The 14,523-nt window shown below is 36.4% G+C and overlaps 2 long non-coding RNA genes and 1 pseudogene across 2 annotated transcripts in view; all 3 read right to left on the bottom strand.

Annotated features, from left to right (window-relative positions):
• The window catches only part of LOC117203798 (uncharacterized), a 153,078-nt gene that overhangs the window by 64,952 nt on the left and 73,603 nt on the right, over window positions 1-14,523 (bottom strand). The window lies entirely within an intron of this gene.
• Window positions 3,981-7,199, bottom strand: LOC117203799 (glyceraldehyde-3-phosphate dehydrogenase-like; annotated as a pseudogene).
• LOC125961582 (uncharacterized) lies at window positions 8,543-13,079 on the bottom strand. The gene is made up of 2 exons (XR_007472454.1): window positions 9,690-13,079; window positions 8,543-9,253 (listed from the first exon to the last, which is right to left on the bottom strand). It is a non-coding gene; the product is annotated as an uncharacterized LOC125961582 (long non-coding RNA).

Below are 14,523 nucleotides of genomic sequence, written 5' to 3'. Positions count from 1 at the left end.
GGAAAAAGCTAAGATCCTCTTTGTACCCAAAAGGGAACAGAGAGAAAATAATGAATAATCATAGCAAATCACTGAAGCAGCTCCAGATGTACCCAAACTGATAATAGTCAACAGTCCACATATTTGAAGTCTAGACCCAGGTTTAGTTACTGGTACAATTTTGAATACATTGAAGATTTTCAGGCCACTTACAAGTGTAATGGTCTTTTTTTTTTTTTTTCCCCTTTAAAGGCAATAATCTGTGCTTTCAGAAACAGACCTTGTTGGGATGGCTTACAGATACTTTTTTTTTTAGCTGAAAGTGGGAGAAAAATAAAGCTTGCCAGATAACAAAGGTAATTTCAGAAGTGTAGACTGACATCATGTTTTAAAATAAGCAGTCAGGTATTTACGTCCCCAACTTTCCTTCCATTACCTCCTCCCTCACTCTTGGCAATGCCACCTCTACCAACTCAGGCCCCCATGTCTTCTTACTTCCTCTTTCCTCTACTTTTTAAAGCTTACTTTCAGATTCACATTCACTCTAAATAATACATAACTTATAACAGGTGTCAAAGCCCTAGGTTAAAGTTCTACTGAGTAAAATGTCAGGCTCCCAACTATCGAATAGAGGAGGGGCTTAAGAGGCATAGAGAAGGAGGAGTTATGGCCATTGGACTAAAAGCAATCCATGTAGTTGCTCCTTCCTCTGCTTCCATGTACAACTTGCTAAAACCATTGTGGCCTCACATTGCAGACATGGACATGCGATTGGTCTTCCAGGTGAATAACTTCTCTATTACTGTAATACACATGTATAGCCAATACAATAAAAAATTGTATAATTCATTTAAAACTGTCTGAAGGGCACAGTTTCTCAATTAGAAAATTAGACCTTCTCTAATTAACCAGTCTTTAAGAAATAAGGTCAACACCCACCCTTATTTCCCAGAGAACGTCTTCTCTCAAAAGAAAATATTGAAGGGGGCTCACTCCCGAATGGAGGGAGCCCTAAAGTCAAAATGTGACTTAATAACAAGGGAAAGATAGCAAACCAGAGAAAATAGTGAAAAGGCAATCAGCACAAAGGAAGAAAGAAAAGAGAGTCATAATAAAGGAATTTTGTTTTCAGAGCAGGAAGAATCATGCACACCAGGACTGCCACGTTCAGTCAAAAACATGTGGAAAATCTGTCCCCTAGTCAGGCCACTCTTGGCAACTGGATGATAAGTGTGGGTGTTGGGTCAATATCAAGTCCCCCTGACCACCAGGGCTTCCAAACAGGAAGCAAAGGAAGCATCTGAGTCAGGTTCCAAAAAAGGACAACAATGTGTATGTCCTCACTGTGTTTGGTTATCTCTAAATGAAAATAAATCTGGTGCCACCTGGATCACCACCAAAACAAGGTGATGATCTCGAGATGGATTCATTCTGCTTTCTATTCACTTAAAACTCTTGTGGGAAAGAAGAGCTGTTAGGACACAATTATATCACTAAAAACAAGAGCAGAGAGACCATGATGACATATGTTTTACCTCACAGATTTAGGATTAGGACATGTGAAAGCACATTAAAATCTGTGAAGAAAGCATAATTTGTGAGCTGGAAATTAAGCCACAGTGTTGGGACATCTTTCAGCTCAGCACAATGCAACTAATCGATCGCATTATTACACAGATCCGATCAATGGCAAGGAGGCTTAAATTGCATGGACACAAGCCAATATCTGTCTGATGTCCACATAATGAAGGTATATAAAATTGTGGGAATGGGTCCTCATTGGCAAAGTATATTTCTTGGTTTTAGGTACCAGATCTCCTCCAACGTTTCCAAAGAGCTGAGACCACCTAGGATTTTAGGCTACAGAGAAGAAAATTTGTTTAATTCACGGAATGTTAGAAAATGCAACTATGATAACAATTGTAAATTATTACTGGATGTATATTATGTGGCAGGTACTGGATTAAGTCTGTCATGTGAATTATCTTGTATGATTCTCACATAATGCAATGGAATAGACCCTGAAAATTCATAATTACTGACCAAAACCCTCGGGGAGAAATAAGTTCTGGAAGTCCAAATATTTTGGATTATAGAAAGGCAATAGGATACATATGCCATATATTTTGTAACCCCTCTGGAAGGGCTTAGAGCAATCATACAATAATATTTCCAAATTAAAATACATAAGTATTTACACTAAAGTGGGATAAATGAAGATGGTAAACAGGTAATGTTTTGCCACCAAATGAAATTATTCTAAATCTTAAAAACATTTTTTTAAGAAATTTTGGATTTTAAAATTGTGTAGAAAGATTTTGGACTCAGTTTCTTCTATATTTATATCCAACATTAGTATGGTACATTTGTCGTAATTAATGAACTAATGTTGATGTATTATTATTAACTAACGTTAAAAATTTATTCAGATTTTCTTAGTTTTTACCTAATATCCTTTTTTTCTTTTTCTAGGATATAACAATCCATTTAGTTGTCATGTCTTCTTAGTCTCCTCATGGATGTTACAGTTCCTCATACTTTTCTTGTCCTTGATGACCTTGAGTTTTGAGGAATACTGGTCAGGTAGCTTGTTGAATGTCCCTCAGTTGGGATTTGTCTGATGTATTTCTCAGAATTAGACTGGGGCAATGGGCTTGGGGAGAGAACACAGATGTAAAGTATTATTATTATCACATCATTTATTGGGTACATACTATAAACATGACCCATCACTGTGGATATTAACCTTGATCGTCTGGCTGAAGTGGTGTTTCTAACGTTTCTATACTGTATAGTTATGTTTCCCACCTTTCCCTCTTTCAATACTGTACTATTTGGAGAGTAATCAGTATGCCAAATCCACATTGAAGAAGTGGAGAATTGTATTCCCGTTCATCATCAGTGGTATATCTACATAAATTATTTGAAATATATATGAACAGATTTGTCTATTCTCTCCCAAGTATTTATTTTTTTAATCACTTATAGACTCATGAAAATTTATTTAATTTCCACTTGAGTCATTGAGAGCTCTGTCAGTTAACTCACCTTGTATATTCCCTGCCCCAGCCCTAGAGTCAGTCATTTCTCCAAAGAGCTCTGGTTCCTTTTACTGAAGAATAGTATTAGAAACCAAGATCTGGGTGTTAGATGTGCTTGTTACTACTGAAGGGTTTTTTTAGGCCCTGAGAGATGACAGAGTATGGAAATATATGTGTATATACTTGTCCAGGTATATATACACATCTATAATTATCCCTGTATGTAACTATCTTTATCTATGTTAATCTAAACATGAATTCATATGGATGTCTCCAGCTCTAATCCATTACCAAATGGATCATTCTAGCCTTTTCCCTTGCACGTCTATAAACTCCCACTTCAAAGTGAGAAACACCATCCATTTACCTATTTGTTCAATTCCACTATACATATATAGTGCTTTCAGAATTGTTAATCTGCACCCTCATGAAAACAACTTTATTAACTAGAACACAGTGCTTCTGTGTAGTTCCTTTGTCTTTACTCACAGTTTCCCTTCATTTCCCAAGTTACTTAGGGCAACACCCTTTCCCTCACTCCATTCAGTGAGGGTATGTCATATATTTTTAATACAGTTAGAGTCTTGTGTCACATTTTTCATTCTATCACAGGAAACCCCCAACCTCCTGAATGATTTTTTTTTGCATACATTAAGGTCCACACTTTGTGCCAAACTGCTCTGTGGGTTTTGACAAATGTATGAGTGCCAAGCATCCACCATTACAGTGTTACAAAGAATAGTCTCACTACTATAAATAATCCTGTGGGCTTCAATTATTCAGCCCCTCTTCCCCAAACTCCTGCAGCAGCTGATCTATTTACTGCCTCTACAATTTTGCCTATTCTAAAATGTCATATAAATGAGTCATCAATGATGAAACCTTTTCTATATAAACTTCCTTCTCTAATTTTGTCAAAAGTTCATAAATAACAGAAGTAAAACCAATGAATCACAGAAGTAGTAATTAGTAAGTTTATTTTGCACACACAACAAAGACAATTCATGAACCAAGAGCGTGCAAACCAATACATGGAGTGAGGCTCAGTATATATTGTTACAAAGCAGTTTACACAGTGGGAAGCAGTGACTGTTTATTCTTCACAGTGATTGTTTATAATATTAGAATTTTCTTAAATGATAGGGAATTGGCTAGTGATTACCTCGTATCCATTTTGGGAAGCAGCTTAAATTTTTCTTTCTTTTCTATTGAAGTATAGTTGATTTACAACATTGTGTTAGTTTCAGGTGCACAGCAAAGAGATTCAGTTACACATACATATATATCTATTTATTTCAGATATCTAAATTTTTCTTATGATTTCCAGAGGCATAATGAGAAATGACCCAAGTCAACTTAGTCTTGCAAACGAAGCTAAATTAAGCTTGGTTTGTATGACTAAACTGTTTTTTTCTGAGCAGGGAATTTTCAAGACTGGTTTCCATTTGTTTTTGATCTGAACAACTTGTTATTTAAAAGTCATCTATGTTTTCACATGGTTTGATAGCTTATTCCTTTTTATCACTGAATATACATTCCATTGTATGAATGTACCATAGTTTATTTATCATTTTACCTACTGAAGTAATCCTTGGTTACTTTCAGGATTTGGTAATTATAAATAAGACTGCTGAAAACATTGGTGTGCAGAATTCTGTGTAGATAAAAGTTTTCAAATCAGTTGGATTGATACCTGGAAGTGTGATTGCTGAAATGTATGGTAAGACTAGGTTCAGCGTTGAAAGAAACTGGTATACTGTCTTCCAACGTGGCTGTATTATTTTGCCTTTCCACCAGCAGTTCTTTTGTATTTTAGCTACTTTAATAGGTTGCATTGGTATATCATTATGGTTTCATTTGCAATTCCCTAATGACATATGATGTTGACCATCTTTTTATATGCATTCTTGTTATATGCATATCTTCTTTGGTGAGGTGTCTATTCAGATATTTTAAACATCTTTTCATTGGGTTGTTTTCTTATTGAGTTCTAAATTTTTTTTCCTATAGTTTGGACACAAGTACATTATCAGATATACTTTTTACAAATATTCTCTCCAAGGCTGTAGTTTGTCTTTTCATTCTCTTACCAAAGCATGTCACAGTGCAGAAGTTTCTAAATTTTATAAAGCCCAACTTAATCAAAATTTCTCTTTCATGGACTGTAATTTTGGTGTTATATCTAAAAACTTATTAAATTCAAGGCCACATATACTTTCTTTTGTTTTCTTCTAGAAAATTCATAGTTTGCATTTTATATTTAGATCAGCAGTCCATATTGAGTTAATTTTTTGTGTGACATAAGATCTAGGTTAATTTTCAGCATATAGTTGTCCAATTGCTCCAGCACCGTTTATTGAAAATACTTTCATTCTCCAATGAGTTATCGTTGCACCCTTATCAAAAACTAATTTACTACAGTTGTGTGATCTATTTCTGGCCTCTCTATTCTGTTCCATTGATGTATATGTCCATTCTTTCACCAATTACTATGGCTTTATAGTAGTCTTAAAATTGGTAATCAGACTTCAAGGGTGGGGGAGTTCTGGTTAAAGTGACTTAGCAGGGTTCTTGCTAAAACTGGATTTTATAGAGAAGTGTACAAATAGGCTTAGGAGAAGGTTCAGGAGCCTGACTTAAGTTTGCTCAAGCAAAGAATCTTCATCAAAGGCAATGTCTTGCCTCATAGATTGAGCTAGGAAGTGTTCCTTCTGCTTTTGTTTTCAGGAAGAGATTGTGAAGTATGGTATTATTTGATATAATTTCTTTCTTTTTTTTCTGCAAAGAGTATACTTTATTGATGGTACATGACAAGACAAGGTAGGGCTCCCTAAGCCCCTCCCCTTCTTCAGGGGTTCTGGGATGGAAACTGTGCGGAGGTTGGGAAACTCTCAATGTGTTGGTGGTTGGAGCTGGGGCAAGGACTGCCCAGCAGCTGAGAACCTCTCTTCTTCTCATGCTCTTGCTGGGACTGGTGGCCCAGGGACTCTTACTCCTTGGAGGCCATGTGGACCCTGAGGTCCACCACCCTGTTTCTGTAGCCAAATTCATTTTCCTAACTGGAAATGAGCTTGACAAATGATCGTTGAGGACAATGTCAGCCCCAGCATCGAAGATAGAAGAGTGAGTGTCACTGTTGAAGTCACAGGAGAAAATCTGGTCCTCAGTGTAGCCCAGGATGTAGCCCATCCCTCTACAATGCTGAAGTGGTCATGGATGATATTGGCTGGGGGGCCAATCAGTTGGTGGTGCAGGAGACATTGCTGACAATCTTGAGGTGGTTGTCATACTTCTCATGGTTCATGCCCATCACAAACCTGGGGGCATCAGCAGAAGGGGCAGAAATGATGACCCTCTAGGCTCCACCCTTCAAGTGAGCCCCAGCCTCCTCCATGGTAGTGAAGACACCAGTGGACTCCACCACATACTCAGCACCAACATCACCCCATTTGATGTTGGCAGGATCTCACCCCTGGAAGATGGTGATGGCCTTTCCATTGATGAAAGCTTCCCGTTCTCGGCCTTACTGCCATGGAACTTGCCATGGAATCATACTGGAACATGAAGACCATGTAATGAAGGTCAACAAAGGGGTCGTTGATGGAGACAATGTTCACTTTGCCAGAGTTAAAAGCAGCCCTGGTGACCAGGCTCCTGATACGGCCAAATCCGTTCTCTCCCACCTTCACCATCTTGTCTCAGGGACGCAGCTGGCACTGCAAGAAAGATACGTCTGTCGAACGGAGAGGAGCAGAGAGCTAATTTCTTTTTTAAATATTTGGTAGAATTCACCAGTGAAATCCTCTGAACCTGGTGTTTTGCATTTTGGAAGGTTTGAAATTATCAATTAAATTTCCTTAATAAATATAGGGCTATTAAAGTTATTTATATCTTCTTTTGTAAGTTTTTATACATTTGGCTTTCAAGAAATTGGTCCATATATTTAAGTTTTCAAATGTATGAACATAACAGATTGTTCATATTATTCCATTATTCCTTGAATTTCCATGGACTCAGTAATGATAACCCCGCTTTCATTTCTGATATTAGCAATTTATGTCTTCTCTCTTTTTTTTTCTTGATTAGGCTGGCTGGAGTCATAAGTTTTATTGATATTTTCAGATAACCAGCTTTTGGGTTCATTAATTTTCTCCATTATTTTCTCCTATACTTTTTATATTATTTATTTTGCCTATTTTAGGCTAAATTTCCCCTTTTTTGTGTAGTTTCCTAAGGTGGGAGCTTAAATTATTGATGTTTGATTTTCTTTTTTTTTAAATGCATGCATTTAATACTATAAATTTCCCTAATTGGTGGGATGCAGCATTGTTTTTGCTGCATCCCACCAATTTTAATATTTGTATTTCTATTTTCATTTACTTCAATTTTGAAAAATTTCTTTTGAGACTTATTCTTTGATGAATGTGTTATTTAAAGTGTGTTGCTTAATTTCCAAATATTTGGGAATTTTCCGGTTATGTTTATGTTATTGATTTCTAATTTAATTCTATAGTGGTCTAAAATATATATTTTCTGTAATTTCTATTTTTTACAGTTGTTAAGGTCTATATTACCATAATATACATTCAGAATGTAATTTATCTTGGGGAATGTGCCACACGAGCTTGAAAAGAATGTGTATTCTGCTGTTGTTGAATGGAATATTCTATTAATGCCAATTAGGTAAAGTTAAAAATAGTGATGTTTAGGTTGTTAATATCCTAATTATCTGCCTGCTTTATCTGTCATTTACTTACAGAGAGATATTGAAATTTCCAGTTGCAATAGTGCATTTGTCTAGTTCTCCTTTTAGTCTCACCCAGTTCTGCCTCATGTAGTTTCACACACTCTTGTTAGTGTTGTTATGTCTTCAGGAGAATTGACCACATTATCATTATTTAATGCCCTTCTTTATCCCTTCTTTGTTGTGAAGTCTATTTTGTCTGAAATGAATACAGCTATTTTAGCATTTCTCAAACATTAGGGTTAACATGGCATATATATTTTTAACACAAGTTTTTATGGTTAAATAGTGCTTCTTTTAGGTGACACATAGCTGGGTGTTGTTTTTTATCCACACTAACAGTCTCTGTCTTTTAAGTCTTAAAGTAATTATGTGTATTTGAATTTATATCTACTATGTTTGCAACTCTTTTCTATCCATTGCTTCTTTTTCTTGTTTGTTTTTTTAACCCCTCTTTTCCTACCTTCTATGGTTTTAATTAAGAATTTTATATGACTTCATTATATTTTCTTAGTATCAGTTAAACTTTTTGTTTTTAACTTAGTGGTTGCTCTAGAGCTTACAGTATCCATTTTTAATTAATCTATGTCAAACTTCAAATGACCTATTCTACTTTATTATCTAGTGCAGGTATCATAATTAATTATTTCCAATTCCTTCCTCCTGTCTCTTCTAACGTTGTTGTAATTTATTTCATTTATTCATATGTAATAGTCACCCAATATATTTTTACTATTACTGTAAAAACTATTTACTATTGCATTGTAAAAACAAGCAGTTTTTTTTTTGATCAATTAATAAAAGATTTTATTTTACCTTCATTTTTTTTTTCCTTCTCCAATGGTCTTTCTTTCTTCATGTAGATCATAGTTTTTGATCTATATTATTTTTCTTCTTCCTAAAGAATTTCTTTTAGGACTTCCCTGGTGGTGCAGTGGTTAAGACTCTGCCTGCCAATGCAGGGGACATGAGTTCGAGCCTGGTCTGGGAAGATTCCACATGTCACAGAGCAACTAAGCCTGTGAGCCACAACTACTGAAGCCTACGCTCTACAACAAGTGAAGCCACCATGATGAGAAGCCCACACACTGGAATGTAGAGTAGCCCCTGCTCACCGCAACTAGAGAAAGCCCAAATGCAGCAACAAAGACCCAACGCAGCCAAACATAAATTAATTAATTAAAAAAAAATTTAAAAAAAATTATTTTAATATTTCCTGCAGAGAGGTCTGCTGAAAATTCCCTCAGTTTTTGTTTCACTGAGAAATTTTTTTTCTCCTTCCCTGTTGAGTGAATTTGTTGGATATAGAATACTCAATTTTTTTCCTTCTTTCAATAATTAAATATCACTTCTTGCTTGCATAGTTTCAGATGAGAAGTCCATTGTAATTCTTAGCTTTGTTTCTCTATATGGAGATGTTCTTTTCCTCTGGTTTCTTTCAAGATTTTTCTTTGTCATAATTTTCTAAAGAAGTGTGAATAGAATATACCTAGATAATTTTGTTTGTTTGTTTGTATTTACCTCCTGGTGTTCTCTAAGCTTCCTGTTTTGGTGTCTGCCATCAATTTCAGAAAATTCACCATCATTATTACCTTAATATTACCATTATTATTATAACAGTTCTTCAGTTCCATTCTCTCTTTCTTCTCTTTCTGGTATTCTCTTTATACTTGAGTTATACCTTTTGAAGTTGTCTCAGTGTTATTGGATGTTCTGTTCTGGGTTTTTTCCCCATTCTTTTTTCTCTTTGCATTTCAAAATGAGGACTTTCTGTTGATCTACACTTGAGCTCTCTTATTTTTTCATCAGCCATGTTGAATCTACTGATGAGCCCATCTTAGGTATTCTTTATTTCTGTTATAATGCTTTTGCTTTCTAGCATTTCCTTTTGATTCTTAGAGTTCTCATCTCTCTGTTTACATTACACATCCATTCTTGCATGTTCTCTACTTTTTCCATTAGAGACCTTACCATATTAATCATGGTTATTTAAAATTCTATCTGATAATTCCATTATCTGTGCCATATCTGAGTTTGGTTTTGATTATCACTCTGTCTCTTCAAATTGTATGTTTCTTATTTTTTGCCATACCTTTAAGTCTTTTTGTTGTTGTTGTTGAAAGTTGGACATATTGTAATTGGGTAATAGGAACTGAGGTAAATAAACTTTAATATAAGAATTTATGTTAACTGTGCTAGAAGTTCAGCTGTGCTTAATGTTTGCTGTAGTTATGTGTCAGAGACCTCAAATTCCCTTAATGTCTTTGATTTTTGTCTCCCCTCTTTATTTGAGATTCCCTAAATTCACCTCAGGGAGAATGGCTTGCAGCTCTTTCAGCTGTAATCCACCCTGTTATACCAGAGTGCTGTTGGAATGGTGGTAAGACGTGGAGGAGAGGGAGCATTCTATAATCTTCCAATTAAGTCTCAGGCTTTTAAGGTCCTATGTCTCAGGGCTGTGACTTTCAGTCATAGTTTTCCCACTAGTTTAAGTTTTCTCTCCCTTACTAGGTTCACAGGTGAAAAAAAATGAAAGCAAAGCAGTTTGAATAACTTTGCCTAAAATCAAGAAGAGCCAGAATTTGAATAGAGTCTGTTATATTCCAGTTCTGCTCTCATAACTTCAATGCCCTACTGGTTTCCTGAAGCTCAAACCAGCAAAGTATCCCCAGCTCATATTAAAAGCATGTGTTTTGGTAAAGGTGTATGTATACTCAAGGAACATCTGAAAGGAATGCTCTGATGCTTTTCCCTTTTCAGCCCTTATCTTCCCCACTGATGTTACGTGAAGTATATTGTCCTTTAAAGATCGTTTTACAGGTTATGTACTCTGATATCCAGTATTCAGATGTAAACACTTGCCAGCTGTGTGGATTTAAGCAATTTACCTCACATTTGTAACCTTAGTTTACTCAACTGTAAGATGAATAAAATAATGGCATGAAATTTAAAGTTTTCTGAGAGAAATAAATGAAATATGTAGGTGTTGGGCTTAGCACAATGGTGGCATAGAATAGGTGCTCAATAAGTATTAACTATCATCATATTGAGTAATCTTTAAACATCATAGATTTACACATTGTCTCTTAAGAGAGCTGGATATGTAGAATAAAGGAGAAATAAAAGTTTCTTCAAGGAGGCATTTGGGAATCTGTGAGGAGATATTTCGATTGTTATAATGACTAGGGATTTCTCCTCGTGTTTAGCATTTTGGGGCCACCTTTTTTCCCCTACACTATTTTTGTCAGAGTTTAAGGGCAACGCCAAACTGCTTCATGAAAACTGCCTCCTGGAAGCCCATGTCACCATTACTTGATCACGCATGTCCAAACCTGTCTCAGTACCAGTATATGTTCAGACTGCCAGGCCCTTTGGTTACATGTATGTTTCAATCAGTTTTAACTGTAATTATCTAGGACATTACAAGACAAAATATTTGTATGTATAAGGAACAGCATATGCTAACTAACCTGGTTTGCAAGGTACGCCATGCACATTGTATTGCTTCCCTGATTTTCCCACTCTACACATGGCATGTTGACTGTGTATATCAGTTGGTTCCACAAAATTCAAAGACCTCTTTTTAATAATATCTGTCAGTCTTCTAATATAAGACTTTAAAAATAAAATTTTAGATGATAGGTAGATATATAGATAGATAGGTAGATAGATAGATAGATAGACAGATAAAGGCACTGAAACCAAAAACCATGGAATGAGAAACTTGGACAAATTTCTCCCCACCCCATCTATTTATGTTCTAATCTTCAGTGGGTAGGTTTACAAACAAGTCTGGTCAGCCCCTATTGATGTACCTTATTTCTTTTCTCTTCTCCCACTCAAACTCATCATTTTACTTGTCTCATCAATGGGAAGACGCTATTTCAGCTGGAATTCCCCACCTCAGTCAAGAGTACCATTAATCTGAGCACTTCTCTCCTTTCTCTTGGACATTGCTGGACCCACAGAATATCTCTGCCTGTAGTAGTCACCCCTACTGTGTACCCAGTCTTCAAGGTGTCAAAGTTTTACAGTATTCTGTGGGGGAAAGATAAGGAGAATGCTTTCCTGCACATTTTTTCAAAGAGGAGCAAAGTGTTGTGTTTATTTCACAATGTCTTGTGCTTACTAAACGAGACTTTTAACTTTTACTTATAATCTTCTTTCTAGGACTCAAACAATCACCCAGGCATAAGCAACAGGCATAACTGTTCTCAGCTTTGTTAGTTCTACCCATCTGAGATTTGGTTGCTGGATCAGGCTTGTGTTGGTATAGTTACTCTCCCAAGGATATATTTTTCCTCATGCATAAATTTCTAATGAAAATACCCCACCATATCTAGTCATGAGCATAAGCATGAATGAGACACAAGGTGAGAACTCCCAGAAATACATGAGAAGAGATTCTGGGGAAGCTGGGAGTTGTTCTGAATTAAAGTCATGTGTCAATTGACAATAAAATGTGTACATTTTGGGAGACCAAAGTAAGATGATAGTAGGAAGATGTAGATATATTTCTAGATATAACTACATAACCACACTGAGTATTAATCCTGACCCAATCATCTCATTAGGGTACTAGTGAACTCTTCTGTCTCAGGTGCCTATCAATGTCTATTATAGTTTTGGTTCCAGTCCTTTAACTTTTTTAATCCTATGCTTCTTCAACTTTCTCTCTTCCTCTCTTTACTTGTTATTCCCCTCCTCCTTATCCCTTTCCCTCTTTCTTTCACATTTGTTAAATATTTAGAAGTGTGTTTCAGGCTCAGTGTTAAATTTTGTCCTCTCACTACAGTACTAATGGAATGGTGGTCTGCCAGTCCATGAACAGCCAGTTTCTGGTGGACAGTGAGAAAAGCACAGAAATTGAGAGTAACCAGTTAGAAATGAAGACAGGAATAAAGACACAGACCTACTAGAGAATGGACTTGAGGATATGGGGAGGGGGAAGGGTAAGCTGTGACAAAGCGAGAGAGAGGCATGGACATATATACACTACCAAATGTAAGGTAGATAGCTGGTGGGAAGCAGCTGCATAGCACAGGGAGATCAGCTCGGTGCTTTGTGACCACCTAGAGGGGTGGGATATGGAGGGTGGGAGGGAGGGAGATGCAAGAGGGAGGAGATATGGGAACACATGTATATGTATAACTGATTCACTTTGTTATAAAGCAGAAACCAACACACCATTGTAAAGCAATTATACTCCAACAAAGATGTAAAAAAAAAAAAAAAGCAATGTTTACAGCCATTGAACATTACTGCAACATTGAATTTTAGGTCTGATGAATCTAGTAATAAAAAGTGGGGCTCAGGATTTTCTATGTATTTTTTTCTTAATTCCATTTTCCTGGTAATATAGTTCCCGCCCTTTTAATACAGCATAGGATCAATCTGTGACAGATTTGGAATTAAAAATTCCAGATTAAAATAATCTGGTTCTTCACCGCAGATTGTTTGAGTAGACCTGCTCCGACGTGTTGCAATATTCCTTTAGCAGAAATGAATGTGTTACAAGTATATTGGCTGGTTTCCAGAATCCATGAGCTGGGTGAAGTTTTAAGCTAAGTCTAAAGAACTAAAGGAAAACTGAGTGGCCAGAAACACCACCAAATTCAGGCCTCAGAACAAGCTGGTGAGAATGACACTAACATTGTCACTTCCACCACTGTCACAATGTAACATGACACTGGACAGCAGGGGGTTGCTGCCACTGCTGCCACTGAAAAAAGATGCTGCTGCCACCTCCACTGCCCCTGGAATGGTGTAGTCTCTGACCCTGACTCTTTGCATCACTCACTGTAGATTCAAACTACTGGGATAGAATATCTGCTTGCCAAGCCAAGATCCTTCATCAGATGGCTTCTTAAAATACCTATATTGTCTATGAATGCCATCTGCAACTGATGGCTGTCCCATTTGTGGTGGTTCACCTTTTCCCAGGAGCCAGACTTTGGTTATAGGCGATGGGCTAGCAGATGGTCCCTCGGTAGTCACTGAAGATACTGAAGAGATTCAAACCAGGAATTGAGAAGCAATGTCATGGTAACATTCCTAAAACATACGCCACCTATTGCTTTGTAAATAAAACCACTTGTGCATAATTACCTGTAACTCAGGAGTATCTGTTCCCCTAATGGCAATGTTTAATTAAGGGCATAAAGCCTTAAAATTCTCAGAAATACAAACTCAGGATCAATATTGCTCCTTATTTAATCTTCATCCCCAGGAAGAAAGAGGAGGTACCTAATCTTTAAACCAGTGTTCTCTAGAAGTCATAAGAAGAAAAATATCAAAACTACATGGAAACTGATGACTTATACATAAGATTCTGGACATTATCCACATGTAAAGCTGGCATAGTCTCTCCTTAATACCTTGTTTTCCTTTGCAAAATAAATATTAATACAGAAATTTCATGCTTTTTCAGGAGAGAGACAGAGTTATGTTTCTAATAAGAAGCTGCTATTAAGAAACAAGGCAAAAGAAGCCTCTAAAAATGGGAATAAAATCACACAAAATAATGTATCATAGGAGACCTAAAATACTCAAAACATTTTTTGTGTGATATAAAATAGTGTATTTTGATTGTGGGACATGGAGAGGAAAATAGAAGAGGCTTGGGGAGAGCTTCCTGTTTTCTTTACTGCAGAATTGAGTAGAAAATAGTTCCAAAGACTTAGCACGTGACAAGCTCTTAGTTATTATGAAAATTAAAGTGAGTTTCTGGAGCATGGTGTGTCTGTAAGCCTGACATTT

This window comes from Orcinus orca, chromosome 17 (genome assembly GCF_937001465.1).
Source record: "Orcinus orca chromosome 17, mOrcOrc1.1, whole genome shotgun sequence".
NCBI classification, from domain to species: domain Eukaryota; kingdom Metazoa; phylum Chordata; class Mammalia; order Artiodactyla; family Delphinidae; genus Orcinus; species Orcinus orca.
Note: the sequence above shows the minus strand (reverse complement) of the source record. Positions and strands in the feature narration are given on the sequence as shown.